The 20,173-nt window shown below is 39.7% G+C and overlaps 1 non-coding gene across 1 annotated transcript; it reads right to left on the bottom strand.

Moving 5' to 3' along the window:
* Positions 1–19,822: 19,822 nt before the first annotated feature.
* trnas-gcu lies at positions 19,823–19,904 on the bottom strand. The gene has a single exon. It is a non-coding gene; the product is annotated as a tRNA-Ser (tRNA).
* Positions 19,905–20,173: the final 269 nt, after the last annotated feature.

Here is a 20,173-nt window from a genome sequence, read left to right on the forward strand (position 1 = left end):
AGGCCTGAGTTGTTCCTTCACTTGGCAAATGGACTCAAACTAATGAGAGGCAGAGTCATTATGTTGGCTACTGCCAGAATAATTTTAATGAGAGTTTTGAGGAATGCAGTTTCCTTGTAGACCTGTGAAGGCCAGATGCTGGAAAAAGAAAATGATGAAAAAAAGAGAGAGGCAGATGTCAAGAAAACTAATTTTCTTCAGTACTTACCACGTGTATACTTATTTATTTATTTATTGTTGTATGCGGTCACATGGTTTCCCCTGGACAGGTTTTGTTATTCTGAGATTTAGTGTCTTAGCCCTGGGCAGGACATGTCCTGACTGTCAGTCTGCTGGATGTGTTATGATAATGGAATCCAACCTGAATAAAAATAACACAGCTGACACAAGGGTCAAAAATATAATGTATTTCAAACAGAGGATTGCCAACTAATGTTCCAATCTAAAGGGGTACTTGTTATGGTGTGGACATAAAAAGGCAGCGTGGCATAGGAAATTACACATTGTGCTTTACCTGCCATATGCTGGATAACGTGAGAATAAAGTGCAAATTCTGTTAATCACGTTTTTAAACCTATTAATGAAGTTAGAAATGAATTAATTTACCTTTTGACATCTGCTGCAGGTGTCGCAGATCACTTTTATTGACTGCTAATTGCATTTTGTCTGACTGATGTTTGCACCCATTCACATGCTGTACCAACATATGAAATGAAAGAAATTTAGCAGAGTTTCACCTTCTTTTTCAAAGTCTTTCCCATCATTTTCCAATTAAGTAAAAAGAAACCGGAATGACACTGCGAATGTCACTTCTATTCAGACTTTGATTAGATTTTTTGTAGACATTGCTGTGCAGCCTCCGTGTTCTTGGCTGATACTTTAGAGGTGCTGGTTCTAACACTAACTGAGCTAAGGATGCATTCATCATTTATGCTTCAGCTTTTCCGAACACATTTTACAACTTTCATTCCATTTCTTTCTGAGCAACAAAAAAGTGGAGGAAGTGGTCTTCTAATAAGGTAATGCACTCTCTAAAAAGTAAAAGTCTCTCTCGTCCACCATTGAATTAATTTGCCTGTATCTCAAGACTGAAGGACCATTTAACAAATCCTCTTTTGATTCTAAGTAGCTCCTTAATGCATTGGTCCCTTCTTGGTGCAGTCATTTCCAATTAATCCTTCTGCATTATGCATGATTACATTAAACAATCCAATAAATTGATATGGAGTCTCTGGCTACGAAAGGGCTCTGTTAATGGATATAAAATGGAGTTACACCACTCTCGGATGATTCATTATTCCATTTATTGTTCCAAAAGGTAGCATGCTAGGTCTGGGTGACACTTTTATTTAAGTTGGCCATTTCACTACACATCTCCACCTTTATGTTTGTGTCGATTAAAACTCTATAGTGGAACGGTATTACAACATGCTTTAGTGCTGGATGAATTCTATTAACACTCTTCGTATTAGTCAAGTCCAACAGTAGTGGTCCCAGTGTATGGGCTTGCATTAAGAAGATTTAAACAGTGACATTACTGGTACAATGTTAGTTAAAAATTCTCCTTTGTATCAAAATATCATATCATATTAGAGTTACAAGGTCACGTCCAGTTTATCCCACTGATGGCTGCGAAACTAGTATTAGTCATTGTGAGTATGTTAGCATGCTGATGTTAGCATTTAGCTCAACGCACCGTTGTGCTGAAGAACAGCCACTAACACAGCTGCAGACTCTTGGTTTTGTTTTAACCATGGTTATTTTGACTTTCAGCTCTTGTTGAAGACCAATCATGTAAATATGAAAACAATAAGCTGCTCATCCTAAAAAATGAAGCCTTCTCTGGATGTGGAAATGGATGTCACAACAGCAATGCAATACACAACATCCACAACATCATCAGATTTATTACTTTACTTTCTCTGTCCACTTTTGAATTTTCTGATATACATTTTTCTTGTAAAATTAACACTGTGACATCAACAGGGAGATGCAGATGAGGATAATAAAATACAGTGAATGGATACCAACAACCATGAGGAGACTTGACTACCACAAAGCGTCTCCTCCAGGCCGTCATCATGTGCACTCCTGCTGTCTCTCCTCTCATTATGCCGCCCTGGTCTCTCAGTCTTCTCTTTCCCTCTCCCACCTCCCTCTGTCTCTCTGTCGGTCTCTGCTATTGTCAGCTTCCTCCTTTGTTGCACATGGGCTATTAGGGCCTCATAACTGTCAAGAAACCTGTGGCTCGCCTGGAGCGCTATACACTGCTGTACCCCTTGTGGTGAATCTAACTCGGTTCCACAATTCTGAAGATAGACTGCAGGTAAAAATGTTGAGGCAAAGTCAGTCAAATGCATACAGAACTGAGGTGTACAGTGAGTGAGACTAAGTGGACATAAGAATTGCATCTTGCACACTTGAAAAAAAATTAACAATAGAAACTTATTTCATATTTCTTCTATTTATTAATACACAAGTAATGTCAGTAATGTGTTCAGAAGCTTTGATGCACCACCATGGTTGATATGAAGACATCTTGCACACATAAAGCATATAGGACTGATAAATGGCAGACACTGTACAGTTTATGTGCATATTCTTTTACAGTCAGAATAAGCATTAAGTCCGAGTTGTCCATGGTGATGTATTTAGAAGTTTAAGAAAATATAAAATGCTGTACATTGAAATTGCCCCGTAAATGTACAGTTTTGTGGTAGGAAATAATCACAGTTATGAAAACATAACTACAATAAATACATGCTTTCAGAAACAATTTCACAATCATTTTGTTTTCAACTTTCATTGTCCACCTTTCGCTTTGCAAACCCACATAAAGCTCATTATTTTCTCTTCTGCTGTGCTTTATTATTCAATTAGCCAACTGAACTTTGGGTTGAATCATCAATCAGTGAGCCTAATTAATCCCTCTCATTTGTCTCGTCCAATCACTAACCTGTGCGCTCTTTATGGCTGTGCTGTTCTTGTATCTTTTCACCTGCAGCCATGAAGCAGAGCAGAGCACCCACATTTTTAAATGTTAATGGATGAACACCACGGCTGGTACAAAAATGTTTTTTTATTAAAGAAGCTTCAAGAAAAATATTACTGCAGGACAATACACGAAATCATGGCATTTAATCAAAAACCCAGACAAGCTACAGTTATCAAAAACATTTAAGTCTGCTCAGTCCTATAATGGTCCAGTGGGTTACCAAAATGCTTATGTAATCACGAAGTTCAACATGATGGATAAGCTGCCACGCCTGTAAAGGGCCATTGCACAACATCCAACATCTTACAGCTTCAGTAGCTATTAATGACCCCTGTCCCCATAAAGCTGGTCAAACACTGTATGTTTTTCTTCATCCCTCTTAATAAATGTTGTGTTAATTCACCCTTCCCACATTAATCAGCCTTCACCCCCAAAACAAACAATTTCTGCGCTCACACTACAGATCTGTTTTTCTATTACAATATTCAAATGTATATTGCAGTTACAATAAAGTTACTTTCGAAAATGCAAGACAAAAAAGGATGAAGGGAAGGCTGCTTTGTGTAACATTACTTTGTGTAGTATTTGAAGGGGAAGCAAAAAGAAAAAAATGGACATAGAAATGGCTGAGAAGATGTAGAAAATATGTTCTGTTTTACAGAGAAGTTCAGTTTTACTTCTATTGCAGCATATCGAGACTACTTGGTCACAACATTTAAAGGGAGAGACAGGAAGAGGGGAGAGAAGGGGCCACAACTACAGTTCAGCAATCACTTGTACGAGGACCCAAGTTTGAAACTTATCTCAGATACGCACAGCAGGACGACACTGTTGGCCTATAAAATCATAATGCAGATCAGTGTGGACGGGGAGCTTCTTGCTTGATCCTAACTCATTTCAAATAATGTTCACATGAACATTTATTACTGCCATGTGATGGCTCAGGCCTAAACCCTTGTTCAGTCTGACTTCACACACCACTGTTAAAAATAGATACATCTGACTTCAGTTTTAGACCCAAAACATCACTCGGAGGTAATAAATGTTGTTAAGCGTTATGAAGTGTGCGGACTCTAGTTTAGTGTCTTTATGTGTGCTTCTCTTCAGCGTCTTGTGTTTAAAGGTCCCGTGCAAACCTTTTACAAATTCAAAGTCAGTTAATGTCACTGATCAGATCTTTGATTTGTTTCAGCAAGAAGATTTAAAAATTCAAGTAAACAACTATCCAACAAAATCATTCCCTCAGTTGCCAGAATAACGTTGTTCCTGTAGTCAAACAAGCTTTGCCACCACCCTCAAAGTGAACATCAAACTGCGACATTCTGGCTCAAACTTTGACACATTCGAAAATTAGCCAGCCGTTAAAATCTTAATTTGTATATTGTCTGCCTGGAATACTGTAAAAGATTTGCTACTCCAGCTAATTGCACTGAGAATCGACACCCACTGTTTTAGTCTGTTGGCTCAGTCCCAGCAAGCTCACTCTCATGTAAAACTACAGCAGCCATTTCCATCATGCATCCTCAGACAAGCTGCTTGTAATCCACCCTCCCCAAATGAGATTTAAACATCTAGCAAACCAGAGAGCCTGATGTGTTTTCTCGAGAGAGGCTGGGAAGCAATTAAATATCGGGCTCACATTCATCAGGTGATGAGAAGCAGAGCTCCAGAGACACGCCCATGTTGTGTTGTGTCGGCCTAATGTGCACGTAACTCATTTTGGGGTTTTCACCAAAGGGGCGTTTTTGCTGTTAGCATCTTTCAGGCAGATACCAACTTCACACGTATGACACCACTCTGAGTCTGGCTTTCGGTGATTCTCTGGAGCCCACAGCTCAGTTTTGCTCCAGTGTTACATCTCGGCACAAGGGTCATGAGCTGGTCAACCATGACAGCTCCGTCCGTTCATTTCCATCACTTCACAACTTCTGCAGCTTTATTAAGCAGTCCTATCAATTGCATCAGTGAACCATTTTGAATAACAGACTTCCTCTCCCACAGTTGGAGTACAAGAAACAAGTGCTCTCTGACCTGGCTGTAAATATACAGCCAGTGCTCATGAGAGGAGAGCTGATAGCCTCATTCACATGTACAGAGCAAAGGTTTCATTTAGTTTGTCTTGTCTGTCTTTATATCCAGTGATCCATCTATTTATGGCTTTAAATGGCCTGTCTGTGTATGTTTAGTTGACCATCCATCTGGCCTGACATGCCATGACTCCCACAGTTCTGGACTGATTCACTGCCGTGAATGTGAAAGATGTCCACAAGACTGCTAGATGTATGATGATGGAGAAGCATTGGAGAAAAATGGATCAAAGATTATTTTCAGATGTGTACTTTTACAGTTTGTTGTGTACGAGTGGAAGGGACCCACAGTTTCAGGATTTGTTTGCTAAAACTGAGATACTGGCACATATGATCAACTTCAGTGGTGTACCAGTTGAATAAAGCTTCAGTCTTTATCTTCCCAGGTATACGGACTCACAGCAAGTCTCATTTTTCTCATTAATTTTAAACCAAGAGGTCACATGCCATAATTAAAAAATGTAGATTTTAGCCCCTTGTGGTAACACTTGAGATACTTACATGACATATGTCCTCATGGGAGCAATCCTTTCATCATGACTTTATTAAACTGCTAATTATCAAGTCTAATTCAGACTATTTTCAATCCATTACTGTGATGACCGTTTGCTTCTTTTTTAATGTTGTACAAAGGACCAAAAAACTTTGAGGTACAAAAGTAATTGCTAAGTAAGTATTTACAAAGAAAACTCTAAACCTACTGACTGCCTTTTATAGAACCAATTGGATACCAATCAGATTCGTGCTATGACTGACCCTAATGGATCTGAAATGAAGGAACAGGATGAGTTTCAGAAACAATGTTCAACATTTTGAGCTCTCGCCTTGTATTGCTGTCTGCATTGCTTTTAGTTATCGTGGTCACTGCTGTGTAGGGTCACGTGTTAACCAAGCCTTGTCCCCTTCAAATTATGTATATGCTACTTGTATGTTTTGCCAAAATGTTTTCACGGGAGAATACTTCTGGATTTTGTATGGTATGGTCAACATACAAAGTACAGGAATTCCATTGTGATTTAGTTTTGAGAAAGATCGTGGATTTGGGTGAATGTGAATAAGCACCTGTGGTAACATCCATTCGTAGTAGTACAGAAATTCAGCAGTTATGATTCTCATGGCTGTGGCCATGTTTAGTAAATACACTGTAATGAATTACATGTCTCAAGCTTGCTTCTTGCCTGTATTTGTTTATTTTCATACTGTAGGATATTAAAGGGCCCAAGTGGCTCTGACTGGAATGGAAAGAAGTAAGTAGATAAAAAGCTATTGGAAAATGTTTGGCAATAAACCGTGCGTTTTGAAGACATGATTTAAACAGAACTTGGTGAGGTCTCTGCAGGTCATATTAATTACAAATCCAACCTACGGGAACAGTTATGAGGTCAGGCATGAACACTGATAAACACATTCACACCTGTCAACCTGTCCAGATGAGGAATATTGCTGCTGCATAGTGTGGGTGGTGGGGGGTTAAATGTTTCATTAGATGTTGCACAATTTCACACTTTTACATGGTAGAGAAAAAACACATTGGGACAGAAAACACTTCAGAAAAAATAAAAATAAAATAAAACACGTCTTGAAACAGTGGCGCCATGTAAGACCAACACAGTTTAATGAACATATTTAAAATGTAGATTGGAATGAATTAAACAAAAATGTAATTGAATTCAATTCAATTCAATTCAAATTCATTAAACAATCTTCATTCAATTATGTTCCTCATACTGTTATTTGCAGGGTGCAAAATAAACTTGCAGGCACAATCAAGTTCCAAGCAGGTGTAGTGATGTGAGCGAATTTATCGTATCTGCTTGGGAATTGTTCTAAATTAGTCATTCACTCGGTCCTTTACTCAAATGGTTTAGCGTAGAATTAAGAATTAAGAATCAGCTTTATTGACAGTATATATATTTTTACATACACACACTGAATTCGACTTCTGCATTTGACCCATCCTTAGTTGAACACACACATGCAGTGCAACACACACAGGAGCAGTGGGCAGCATCAAGCGCCCAGGGAGCATATTGGGGGGTTAAGTGCCTTGCTCAAGGGCACATCAGCCAGCTAATGGAGAGGGGGGAGCATTTTTCACATTAATCACTCCACCACACCCAAATGCCCGTCCGGTGGGGGAATTGAACCGGTGACCCTCCGATCACAAGCCGCTTCTCCAACCTCTAGGCCACGGCTGCCCCACGGCTGTAGCTTTAGGTTTCTCCTCGTGCAGAGGTGGTGTTCACAGCTTTGCAGCTCGAGTCATGCATTTTTTTCAAAGCATTTTCCACTACACAAGTGATACATGTCATTTAAAAATAGCTGAAGACAATAAAGCAAACGTCCACCAATTATACCAACTGTGGTGCTTGCTTAACAATAGTTAAACCAGACCTAACCCCACCACCTTGTCTACCAAAGCCACATTGTGATTACTCATTTATTTTTCATGAATGTTGGAGATTTATTTTGTGACAATTTACAGTATTTGTTTACTGTTTACGTTAAAACATTTTGATGTACTTTATTAAGAGCATTTGATTTATTGATTGCTAATCAGAAAGAAAATGCTTCTACATTAGCAAGCCTACTTGTATAAATGTATTGTTATCTGACCCATAACAAAAATGTCAAGTGTGACACATTAATTTCAAAGTTTCAGTTAGCTCAGACGGTTACCTCCAGTGAGAGACGAGCACCTGCCAAAAGACTGGATTAAAGTTTCATCTCAGCAACACACAACGTCACAGCAGCCTTCGATTTAAGCACATTAATAACAGTGGTAATGTTAATAATGAAAGTGAATTAAATGGGCCCAGAGGATCTGCTTTTGATTGCCTGTAATGAATTCTGCGGCACTGGAGCTATTGTTCTTCTTAATGAAAGGAAAAATGACTACGAACGGGCTGAAGCTCGGAACAGATTAACAGAACACACAGAACTGAACTTTGAAAGTTGTAATGAGCAGTCAGTTGTCCGTCCAGCTCTGTGTGAGTGAGTTTTTAAGTACTGCATGCATGTGGAGTTGAGCTGGGTGGACAAAGACGGGGCCAAGGGAGACAGAGGGGGAAAAAAGTGACAGGAGAAGACAGAAAATGTCCATCTGGAGGTCAAGATCATTTAATGAGCACTATTGATGCAATAATTAGAACAGCAGCAGCCTAATGGAGTAATTAATCGCTGAATGTATTTTCACTTTGCCATTTAGAAGACATCTATTAAGTTACTTACCTAGTGGTAGAGAAATTATCATAAACGATTTGTTGAGACTTGCAGGCTTGAAGAGGACGGTTTTATTCTTGAAGTTGCAGTGAAAATTGTACAGTTATGTCAGTTTTATTTGTATTGCTGTTTCATCTTTTGCTTCAGCAGTTTGTAACTTTATTTTTGGTATATTTGGTATAAAAAGTAAAAAACAATAACATTTGTCATTTTTCCCCCCATATATTTCTGTTTTAAATATCAAGACACGTTGCTGCTGTAGGCCTGTAAAATATCATATCCACACTTTAAGCATTTTGCATTTACAAATGTACAGAAACAAGTCCAGTGGTACAACTTCACACATTATAAATATACTTTTTCCCTCCAATGATGGAAATAGAAAAGTTATCTCTTCTTGTGTGTCATTTATAGGTTCATAAGAGTTGTCTCCCTCCTTCACGCTCTCTGTGGGCGTGGTCTCCCTCCTTCACTCTCCTTACTGCATACCTGACCTGCACCAGCCTCGTTAGTCCTGCTGTAATCCTAGTGTTTTTCTGAGCCTATCAGCTCCTCTTGTTTCCTTCCTCACCTGTATGGCTCCACCCAATTCTCCACCTGCACTTCATTCCCTCGTTAGCGTAGGCCATATTTTAGTCCAGTTTGGGTTCAGCTCTTTGGTGAACCATCTATCCTGTTTGTCTTCTTCTGTGGTTCTGCTTTTGTTATTTTCAGTAAATAAGTCCAGCTATTCATTGTGTCTACCGTCTCTGAGGTCTTGTTCTTATGCTTGTGATTGAAATTGTTGATCTGAGGCTCATTTCTGAGCTTGTCCTGTGAATAGTTTAGTGATAAATAATAAATATAGCAACTTCAAACCAGCCCATATCAATTCATTTTTTCAAGATAAAATGCTTGATTACTGTGTCTAAAAGTTAAAGCTTAAGTATCCTTTGTGATATGTGAACCTAAACACACAATACAGGCAACATTAGTTTCGCCATAAAACATCCTACCTGTCTACAGGCAAGAGGTGGGGTTCAGTCAATCGCAGATCTGACACACAAAGACAGACAACCACACACCCACACCTAGGGGCAATGTAGAGTAGCCAATTAACCTAATGTGCATGTTTTTTGGGACTGTGGGATTAAGCTGGAGTACCCTAAGTAAACCCACACAGGCACAGGGAGAACATGCAAACTCCACACAAGAGGACCTAGACTGGGATCCAAACCTGAAACTCTGTTGCTGTGAGGTGACCGTGTAAACCACTGCAGCACAGTGCCGCCTGCCCTAAAACATACTTTGTGAAAACTAATTTTCTGCACACTGTGATTTATGGCATGTGTGGCTTGTTTTCTTTATCTTTTCCACGGCTGCGTGTCAGCTGTCTTTAGAACACCAGTCAATAAAGTGGTTGAGGAGTCTGATCAAGTCCCAGGTTGGATGTCTGATACATTTTCAGTGGTTTGGAGTCCATCCGTCTCCTAAACCACAGTCTTCTTTAGCACAGGCATTGTGTAAAATGAGAAATCACCTCAGACAAAGCCACTGGGCTGAGTACATCATTTATGTAACGTAATTTATCCCTATCACATTTTAGGCATGGCAAATTAAACCACATAGTTTCCTCTGCTGGAAAAGAAAAAGAAAGGTCACAGAGAAATGTCTAGTCATCCTGGAGGTACTGGATAATAGATAAAATCAGCATGTTGAAACAGCTGAACACATCTCACACTAACACTTCACACCTGTTTGACACTTATTTATCACCTGGAATCGTAGTTCTGAAACCCACGCATTCAAATAAAAACATCAGAAATTCCCAGCTGGTCTTATGTAAATCTGTTCTACTTTAGCTTACAAAAACATTATTTTGATAATATAAGGTATTTGCCAAATCATATTTTATTTAAAATTCTTTTTTTACATTTTTGATGTTAGCTGTTGTTCTGGATCTTGATGATACTGTAAAAGTGACAAAAGCTCAAAATATCTATTATTTATTTTAAGCTGTCATTGCACTTTACACGATTGAAGTTGTGCTTAAAAATGAAATGAGCAAAACAGGAAATTGCACATCTTTAAACTGACTACTGAACCAGACTGCTGTGTGAAAAATCCTGTGAAAGAGGTGCAGTCTGGCAAATGCTCATGCCTGCCAGAGCTGACAAATATAACAAATACATAAATGCATATACTCAAAGAGGATGAGATCATTCAGAATAAGAACCTAAGATGCGGTCACACCTTGTCTGCATCAGTACACACACACACACACACACAGATGTCTGTTTCATCAGATGAGCGTCAGGCTGACAAATGAAAAACACTGCTGAAATGACAGGTGGAAGACCATCCACACGTACTTACAGATGGAACTGTCCTGCTTCTGTGCATGTCTGGTATGATTCCTCTTGTGCTGCGGCCATTTGCTGAGTTATGACAATGAAATACCATTTGTCCAGTTACATGGATCACAAACTTTTGATTTTGTTGCTGTTGACCTGTACCATATCATCCTGCACATCCACACTTTCAGCATTTTTGCAGAAATAAGTCCAATGGTGCACCTTCACACACTATAAATACACGTTTTACCCCCCCAGGGATGAAGCAGGAAAGTTGTTAAAGAAAATCTGCAAACGATGTTGGTGTCAAACAGCCTTTATGGCCGTGTAAGCCTTCAATTTTAAACTACGTGGCCACCTACAGGTATACACTAATTAAAATGTGATGCTGATGCTTAAGGAGCACCAAAAACTTGCACCATTAATTCAGCTTCGTCAGTTGATGCTCTCTCTCTCATTATACATTTGAGCTCCAGCAGCTCCAACAAGCCTTTATTTGGTGAGCAGCGATCTTCACTATATGCCATGGTGACAAAATGCCACAAAGAAGCTATATGTGCTTCTTACTCAGTAGATTTCGTTTTTGCTTTGTTCTGGGTTTTTTCAATCAAATCAGCTCGCAAACTACTGCAGATTAGGCAGGTTCGTTAGTGAAGGAATGGTACACAGTTTCCTCTCATTTGTCATTTGCAACACTTTGCTACACCAATTACTAACTCTTACATGCAGAACTGGATGTAAGAGTGATTACTGCATCAGCTGCTCTTTGCCGTCCTGACGCCCCTCAAACCCTAAAGCTCCTCGTTCACAGAGACTCTTCAAAGACAGGCAGCTTTCTTTTTCTGTTTTCTTAAAATTATGTCCTTGACAAAACATTTTGCACAATGTGGGAGCTGCTGTTAGGCTACATATCAATCTCTAAGCATTTTGTCTTATTTACTCCAGGTGCTGTCTCAGCTTTATTTAGAATGTGTTTTCACAAATAATGGGTGTTTAGCTCTTCCAGGCTTTTTGCATTGATCACTCTCAAGACATCTTTAGGTGGGTGTAAACTGTGCTCGGTGAGAGAGCGTACTCTTTTGTGTTTACCTGGCTCTGTAACCAAATGGACAATTAGCAGGTTTTGAGGAGCAGATTAGGGTTTTTTTCACAGGGGATTACTCTAGCTGATTTTTTTTTAAGCTGGCAGCTGTGAGCTTTTTGGATAATCCACCTGAAAATCTTGAGGGAAGCCAAGGAAAAAATTGAGCAATCAGGTTTTTTTTTCTTCCTTTAGTCAATAAAGTTTACATTTTTGTGCGTACGCATTTATCTTATATCCTTCAATTCCTGCATCGTGTCCTGTTTATGTATCAAGGACACAAATAATAACCATACAGCATTCAAATGCAGATCTTTGAAGTTCTAGAAGGTCACTGTTGTTAATGAAGATCATGTGTACTGACTCATAACATGTCTATGTGAATTACTCGTGACTTAATGACTGTAAAACACCTGTACTTTTTGACATTCAAGCATTTTTCTTCCCACCAGGTCTTGGCTGAGACATTGACGTTTTCAGTGTGATCAATAACAGATGCATCACGCTCCCACATACCGCCGTGGTTCCTGAGTATGACTCAAAGGAAAGTCATACATAACTGAACCTCGGTGTAAGTGTCGAACTCAAGCTTGAGCTGTCACTGTCGTCGTGGCTGTGGGCAGCTCGTGGGCACAGCGTCCTCCACATTCCCTCCGCTGAGCTCCGCTGGATGGTCTCACTCACGTTTCTTTGTGAGTCATGTAGAAATGTTTTGCACAGATCCTCTCTGTGTGCTTTGATTTGGTTTTGCGGTAAACTTAAGATCTGCTGAGCAGCCTGATGAGAAAAACTAAAACTGTTCATCCTGTGCCAACTATTACAACTAGTATGCTTGCTTTCTATTACAACATCCATCTGTACAATAGATTTGTGTACTTTGCATATATAGAGAGTTGCTCACTGGGTTTACTTCAAAAACATTTACGGAGCAGGCAGAGATGGTAGGAATCAGCTGCTAATAAATACCTGGTGTGGCAGGTGATTGCTCGGATGCATCAAAACCTTTCTGTGATAAAATAATCAATACGTATCAGTACACAATTTGTGAATCATCATGTAAACAGCTTCAGCTCCTCAGAGGCTTTCAGAAGTCTCTTTGAATCCACTGATGGCAAAATACCTCTTTAAGAATTAAAGTTCTAGTATTTATTTAGAGCACCTATTTCTGCTTTTCTGTGCTGTCCAACAATTGTCCTTTTCATGGATTATGTCCAGCTTTGTCACAGACCACCTGATCGTTGATAATGTGTCCATCTGTTCAATAAAGTACATCACTAAAGTTAATGTGTACTTCCAGGTAATGTGTATTTTTTTTTAACAATATTCCTGAATCAAATCTTTCACTAGTCCTAACCAAAGTGACTTTGTTGTCCAGACCAAAGCACACAAAGGACTCAGGAACTCCAATCTTATTAAAAGGTTTGCATTTCCTTACTGTTGTCAGGCAGTAATTAATTCTCATTTCAAAAGAAAAATGGCAAAACAAATGTGACTTCTAAGAGACAAGCTTGGAGAGAGAAGAATGACATGCAACGAAGGTCGCCAGTCAGACGTTGCAGTTACATGGCCAGCATGCTAAACCAAAGGCACTGAGAGCTGATTCAAATAACTGCAAAACGATCTGGGTTGCAGCAAATGCACTGCTGTGGTGAACTCAAAAATATTTTATGGAAGAAGATAAACACACAAGGGATTTCCATGCAGGCCGTTCACTCATGTTATAATTTGCCTTTGCAAGAAAATTCTGAAAGGTTTCGTCTTGTTTACTTTGAAGAACAGAAGCCAAGATCAACCCGGCAGCATTCTGCCTGGCAACACATAATGTTCGATGCTTAGCAGCCCATTAAGGCTGCCAATTCAACAAAGTATTTTTTGGGTCATGGTAGATACACTGAAAAGAACAAACTAAAAGCAACATAGTCTAGTGATTTATGGGTGTTAAAAAGCTAAATGCAACACCATCAGACAAGTCTGACTATAACATAGAAGACTATTCAGTGCTTTTACCACATTATTTCCTCGCTCACAGTATGCTGAGCTGTTAACATGCTCCTTTGTGGAGTCACTGCATTCCTGATATGATGACTCTCTATTCTGAGATGTTACCCGCCAGCACTGTGAGTGATAGCCAGCAGTAAACAAGTTCCATCCGCAGCCAGATAATAGTCTTCCCGGCTGTGTGTGTCTTGCAGCTTTTGGGGGAACGACTCTTCCTTGCTATGCCAGTTGTGTTTCTCTGCCAGCACTTTCCAGCTTAAACCCTCCACAGAAGTCCAACATTAGTCCTTTCCCAAACACATCATTTACCCCCCGATGCCCCTGTCCCACCGAACGCCAGCAGGTGCTTTATTCTGGTTACCCGCTAGATGCGCACAACTGTACATACATGCAGACTGGCACAATATATGCAAAAATATGCTTCACAAAAACCCTACTTAGATCGGCCTGTGTTCAAGTGCACAAACACACACACACTCTCTCTCTCTACCTCCAGGACTGATGTCTTATGCTCAACCATTGCTCTCCCTTTTGTGTGCCATTTTGGGAAAAAAAAATAAATAAAGGTGAAATGAAAGAGACAAAGCCATCATGATGGAGGAAATGGCATGCAGTGCTATCACTCTCTGTCTTGATGTGAGGCAGGCATACTTGTGTTTGTATTTGCGCTCTGCTCATTCAGTTCCCCCTGTAGACAGCCATTCTTTGGAAAACTGCCATCACGACTGCTTGGCTGCTCAGTTATTTGTCTGGCAACAGCTTCATCTTCAGACCATTTTCCTCCTCGTGTTTATCATTGTTCCTGATAAACCGATCATGCAAAATCCTTAAATATGGTACATTAGCCCAGTGAGCCACGGACAGCATTGTCAGGTCAATGTTTTGGAGAGGGCAAATAGGAATGGCTGTCTTACAACAAGTTCTAAAAATAATGAAAAAGAAAACTGGTGATACTTAGTTACGATAAAAAGGAGCTACGGTTGACCCTTCACAGCTGTTTGTCATTTTATCCTGTCATTCTCACTCTGTTTATATTTAATTCCTTGTGCTTTGCAAGAAGCGGCGCCCTCCTTCACAGCTGTTGTTGGGAAGTGTCAGTTATAGTATTGTTGCCATGTACTCAATGGGGATTCTATCTACATTTCTCAAACTGAAGCGTCGATAACAGCAGCCTTCCCTGTTGGTCAGGTTTAATGAAACATCTGAAGTGTATCATTTCATCACAATTCAACCGCTCACATGGAGGAGAAAAAAACAAGCTGAGCCATGGCAGAATTTCACCACATTTAACACACTGTGCCTTCAGCTCAGCATCATCATCACTGCCTGCCATCACGAAACCAAGTTTAATCCATTCAGTCATATTTCCTCAGCAGCTTTAACTAGCGTGGGGATGTCTGCCACATCACGTTTTTCATTTCAAAAGTTGATCCACTTTTGTGTCACCGAATCTGAAGGGGTGCAGCTCACTAACAGTGGAAGAACATGTTTGCCTCTATACGATGATGTGTCGCTATGGCGATATTCAAACATAACTGGTTAGTGAAATTATACATTTAATTTTAAAACATTTGTATTCGTAGGAATTCCTGAGCACATGTAGATATAAAATAACTACATTTGTAAATTAACAAAGAAAAAAAGTTAATTTAAACGTAACTGTTTGGTAGTTCTGCTGCCTTTCGCGGCCCACTGGCTGATCTATAAGATCGGGTGTACAGAACCGAGATGTGGGCCTTTGGCAACAGAGCAAAGAGCAAAACAAAGACATGCATACAAAAACACAAAACATAAAAACACAATACAGTAGGATGCCTAAAAGCTTTTGTGGGTGCCAGTGTAGGAGGTGCTGTCAAAGGGGTTCGCCAGAGCCATCTTTAAATAGAATTTAATGAAGCGTTTTGTGTTAGAAATGAAACTAAGTAGCATTTTTGTCGCAGCCTGATGTGGTGAAGGAAAGGAAAACAGAATGTTTTATATCCCCTTACACAACATTTGCATATCAAAGCTCCCAGTGTTTTCATATCATTACAGCGTTTGAAGTGGGCAAGTGTGGTGGGATTATTTGATAAACAAATCATTGGGACTGAAATCTGATGTCAGGTGTTCCAGATTTTCCTTTGGTTATAAGCGCTGTTTGCAGTGCACATTTGCATCACAATAGCCTCGTTCAGAAGCCTTCAAACAAACTGACTCATTAGAATTTCCGTGGCAAGAGCCAATTTAGTGGGAGACCATGCAGGGAGACGCTCTTTAAACTCATGAAAAATCCGCGCTTCGTGCAGAATTCATAGGCCATTACTGAACCAGCTGAACCAATGTGGTGGAATTTAAGGTAATCCTTACTGTGCTGTAAGAGCACTGATGTTATACTGGCATGACAGGTTAGCTGTAGCTTAGTTGCTCGCCATATAGAATGTATATGGAAAAGGTATTTCATTTGTACAACTATGCTTGAGGTTTACATTTGAATTCCCAAATTCACTTCTTTATTTTCAAATACTGAGCTGGAATTGTGGTAACGCAATTCACTATAGCTTAACCTGATTTTGTTTTCTCATACAGATGCTATATGGTACCTTGAGTGTCTTTATGAGACACTGACAGAACATTTGCTTTTGACATACTTCAACCAAACAATTATGCACCTTTTACACGTTGTTTAATTTAAAGATTTTAAACAGCTGGTAAAGTCGGAAAAATTAAATTTAAATTTGCCCTGCAGAAGCCTTTTTTTTTCTTTTCTTTTCTCCTCCATCATATTTCCATCATTGATCACAAGCCCTCAGATTTATCTTGCAATCTTTTTGCCTTGTCGTCTTGTCGTTTTTGGGGCACTGGCTGAAAATCTCTTCAGGACAGTCTTGTTCTCTCTCTCCTTCACATCTTGCACTGTCCCCTTCATTTCAAATTTGTTTAAATGACCTTTTTTTGCATAAAAGTGGAGTTTGCACTGGCATAAACAACTATTGTCCATCTTCCAAGTTCTCCTGACAATCCAAAAACCCATGCAGGAGTTGCTTGCCACTTGAAGGCATTTCAGTTCTTCGGCCTGCCCTCTCTGACTGCTGAGACTGCTTGTTGAGGTATTCACCTTCAGGTCCCTGTAACTAGACTCACACAGTAATTATCAATCATTTATCTCTTTTTCAGCATAAGTACATTTCACATGGCTCAGAGCTATGTCAAATCATGAACTTGGCTGAGAAATTTGGCAGAGTCCTCTTGGATATGGGCCAACTACAGAGGAAATTGAACAATTATTAAAAGATGTTGTGTTCGTTGTGGGAGTTAAAGTGGATTTTTCTTTTTGCGGCTTATCCGTAATTCTCACCTTGTGAACCAGAATAATGAAAAGGGCCACAGTGACTGTCGACAACTGGGTGTAATTACTGAAAAATATTACTTTTCAGTTTGCGGCCTTCAGAGTTGCCAGAGTTCAAGTGAATTTAGAGCCACACATGTTAACGAAACAAAGGAGTATTTGTTCATCAGGCCATGAAAAAACTTACACGAAATGTCATTATGACTTTCCAACCAATCTAATTCATCCAAGCCATCACAGCCGACTCAGTTTAGTGCATCTGATGTAAAATGAAGAAATTTTGCTTTGATTTTCTGACTTTGACAAACAAATAGTTCTGGGTGTAAAAGTGGTGTACTGTAAGTATTACTCAGTCAGTGATTTTCTGTCTGTTTTGAATGCAAGAAATCAGCGTGAGGGCAGAGAATCTCATGCAAATTTGTTTTAAAAGATCTTGTTTATTAAGCATTAAAGAGGTAAATGTGACAATTAATCGCAATAGTGATTTTAGCCCTGCTGACTAAAACAGACTTTAACAGACTTGTAGCATCTTTGCCAAGCCAAACTGAAGCTGTTCTGGAAGCTTGAGCTGGCCACTTTTCACTTGACTGCACATATACACATGAATTTAATACATACATGCAGTTGCTGTGAAGCTAAAGCGACTTAATAAATGAAAAACTCTTAGCACATGTAAGCAGAGCCACATTCATTTTAGTGTCTCGAAATGAAAAGGTTTTATACCCCTGTAACTATGACTCCCAAACACACAGCATCATTATATTTCCAAATTGTTAAAACCAAATGTAGAGCTGGTGGGCAGAGGGCACAAACGAGACAGGAGGAATGAATATGAGAAATGTCTGATGGGAGTATCTGTAAACAAACCTTGAGGCTTGATTTTTCTTTTTTTCTTTTTCACGGCTCCAGTGGGTAATTTGGCACAGACAGAAATCCATAAATGTGACAGATGAAGAAATGATGAGGAGTGATGCCTCTACCTGTATTAAAACCACTGAACTATATAAGGCATCTCCATTTATCTCTCTGTTCTGAGAAACACACTGAAAAATCATGTGCCAGACGGACAGCAGCAATTGTTACTTTGAACAGGTTGAACTATCCGCAGCGGTATCATTTATAACCCAACCCGTGCATCATACCCAACATCAGCTTGCAAATTGAAATTGTCCTTGGTCTGCTTGTTTCATGGGTTTCGACAACTTTTTGTTAATCTTAATTTTAAGAAAGCTCTCAGAAAATGTTAAAAAAGAAGAACAAACTGAAGCTGAACTGAACCAGAAATAGTCTTTTACAGACGGCGCAATATATTTGACATTACTGGTGAATATTCTCAGGAGATGCACAAAATTAATTCAGTGTTGTCACCATGTCAGACAAGCCTCCTGGAAATTATTTCAGCAAACAAGTTTTCGAAGAAGCAGAGTCCCGCCAGGATTACTTTTGCTTTTTTTTTTATCACATCTTATAACATATATTGCCAGTGTACTTTCACAGCTTATGTTTCTTTTTATTTATTTATTAATCTGTCTGTTTGTTCAGTATGATACGGATTAGCGGTCCTCTGGATGCTAAAAGGCAAATACTGCATTTTACTGTTTAGTTAAAGGAACTCCTGACCCCCTCTGACTGCTGTGCTGCAGCTAACAGAAGAGAACAGCAGGCCTGGGACCCTGGGATTTTGCAGAGGCCTGAACCCTGTAGCTCCCCGGCAGCAGCCGGGTCCAGTACCTCAGAGGGTCTCCCTTCAATTAACATCCAGCTGTTTTCTGCAGCAGTGTGGGGATCAAAGCCACCTCAGCCCTCCTCTTCAGCTACATCCCACACTGACACCTCATAGCCAAACCCCGCAGAGTAAATCTACAATGTGTGCTTTTGTTCCCGGTGTATCAGGAATCTAAATATATTAGTCCCTCAAAGCTGTAACTAGCTGAACTAACTTCCTATTTTTTTCATCATCTGCTAAAGAAAGGTGATTGCATGTTGAGTTTTAGCATTTATCAGAGGTGGACTGCACTTAGCAAGCCCATATCAGCCAGTGCGCAAAATCTGAAGCAATAAGAGGCCACGAGAGGAGGCAAGCTGCAAGTCAGGCAGTATAAGTTAAAGAGCTTAGACAGATGGGACAGGTTGGATCACAGCCATGTAAGGCCTTGTAGGTGAGGAGCTGCGTGCCTGCTGTAAGTGCAGAGGAGGACCTGACCTAATTGACTGATTTAGTACAAATTTATATACCTGGCTGCCAAGGTTGGAAGCTTTAGGCAGAAATGGATCTAGACAGGCTGGAAAAGATGGAACCTACCGAGGATGAACTTATGTCTGGTAGAAAGGTCGTGGAGTCAGTATTAAGGGCCAAATGAGAATGGCGTCAAAAGAGAAAATTGTCTTATTTTAGTGAATATGGCAACATGCACCATGGGAAGCTGGGCTGCTGTCATTGTATCAATGACAGCATTTGTCTCATTACCAAATGCTGGTAACTTGATTAACTACAAGCTCAGGCCTGGAGGCATTCAGTCACCTAATGGTTACAATTTTGAAAAGATTAATTAACCACTCCGAAAAATTGTTGCAGCTTGTGTGAAGTTGTACAGAAAACTTTCATTTTCATGAACTGTTCAAATATATAACTGAACATGGGGAGTGGAAACAGACTTTCTGATTATGTTAAGGATCAAGGAACTTTTATTGTCATACCAGCTCACGTATACATGCTTATGGTACAAAATCAGGAAAAGCTTTTTGGCACATACACATGGCTCAGTAAAAATAACACTCCTGCGACGAGGATGGGATTCGAACCGACGCGTGCAGAGCACAATGGATTAGCAGTCCATCGCCTTAACCACTCGGCCACCTCGTCTTGGTTAACGCAGTGTTATTTGAACATGAAGTGTGGACACTCCCTTCTGACGTCTGACAAAGGTAGCAATTGGAGTATCAGCTGGTGGGCTGTCCTGAAGTTGGGATTTTTTTCTTTTTGTAGCTACACAGTTTTTTAAGTTGTTTTTATGTCGTTCATTTTTCTGCCTTTTATATCAGCCCTCGTATTTGCTATATGGTGAGAACAATTTATTTAAACTTGAATGAAAATGAAACATAATCATAAAAAGAAAGAGTGCCCAATTTTTC

Source organism: Scatophagus argus, chromosome 11 (assembly GCF_020382885.2).
Source record: "Scatophagus argus isolate fScaArg1 chromosome 11, fScaArg1.pri, whole genome shotgun sequence".
NCBI classification, from domain to species: domain Eukaryota; kingdom Metazoa; phylum Chordata; class Actinopteri; family Scatophagidae; genus Scatophagus; species Scatophagus argus.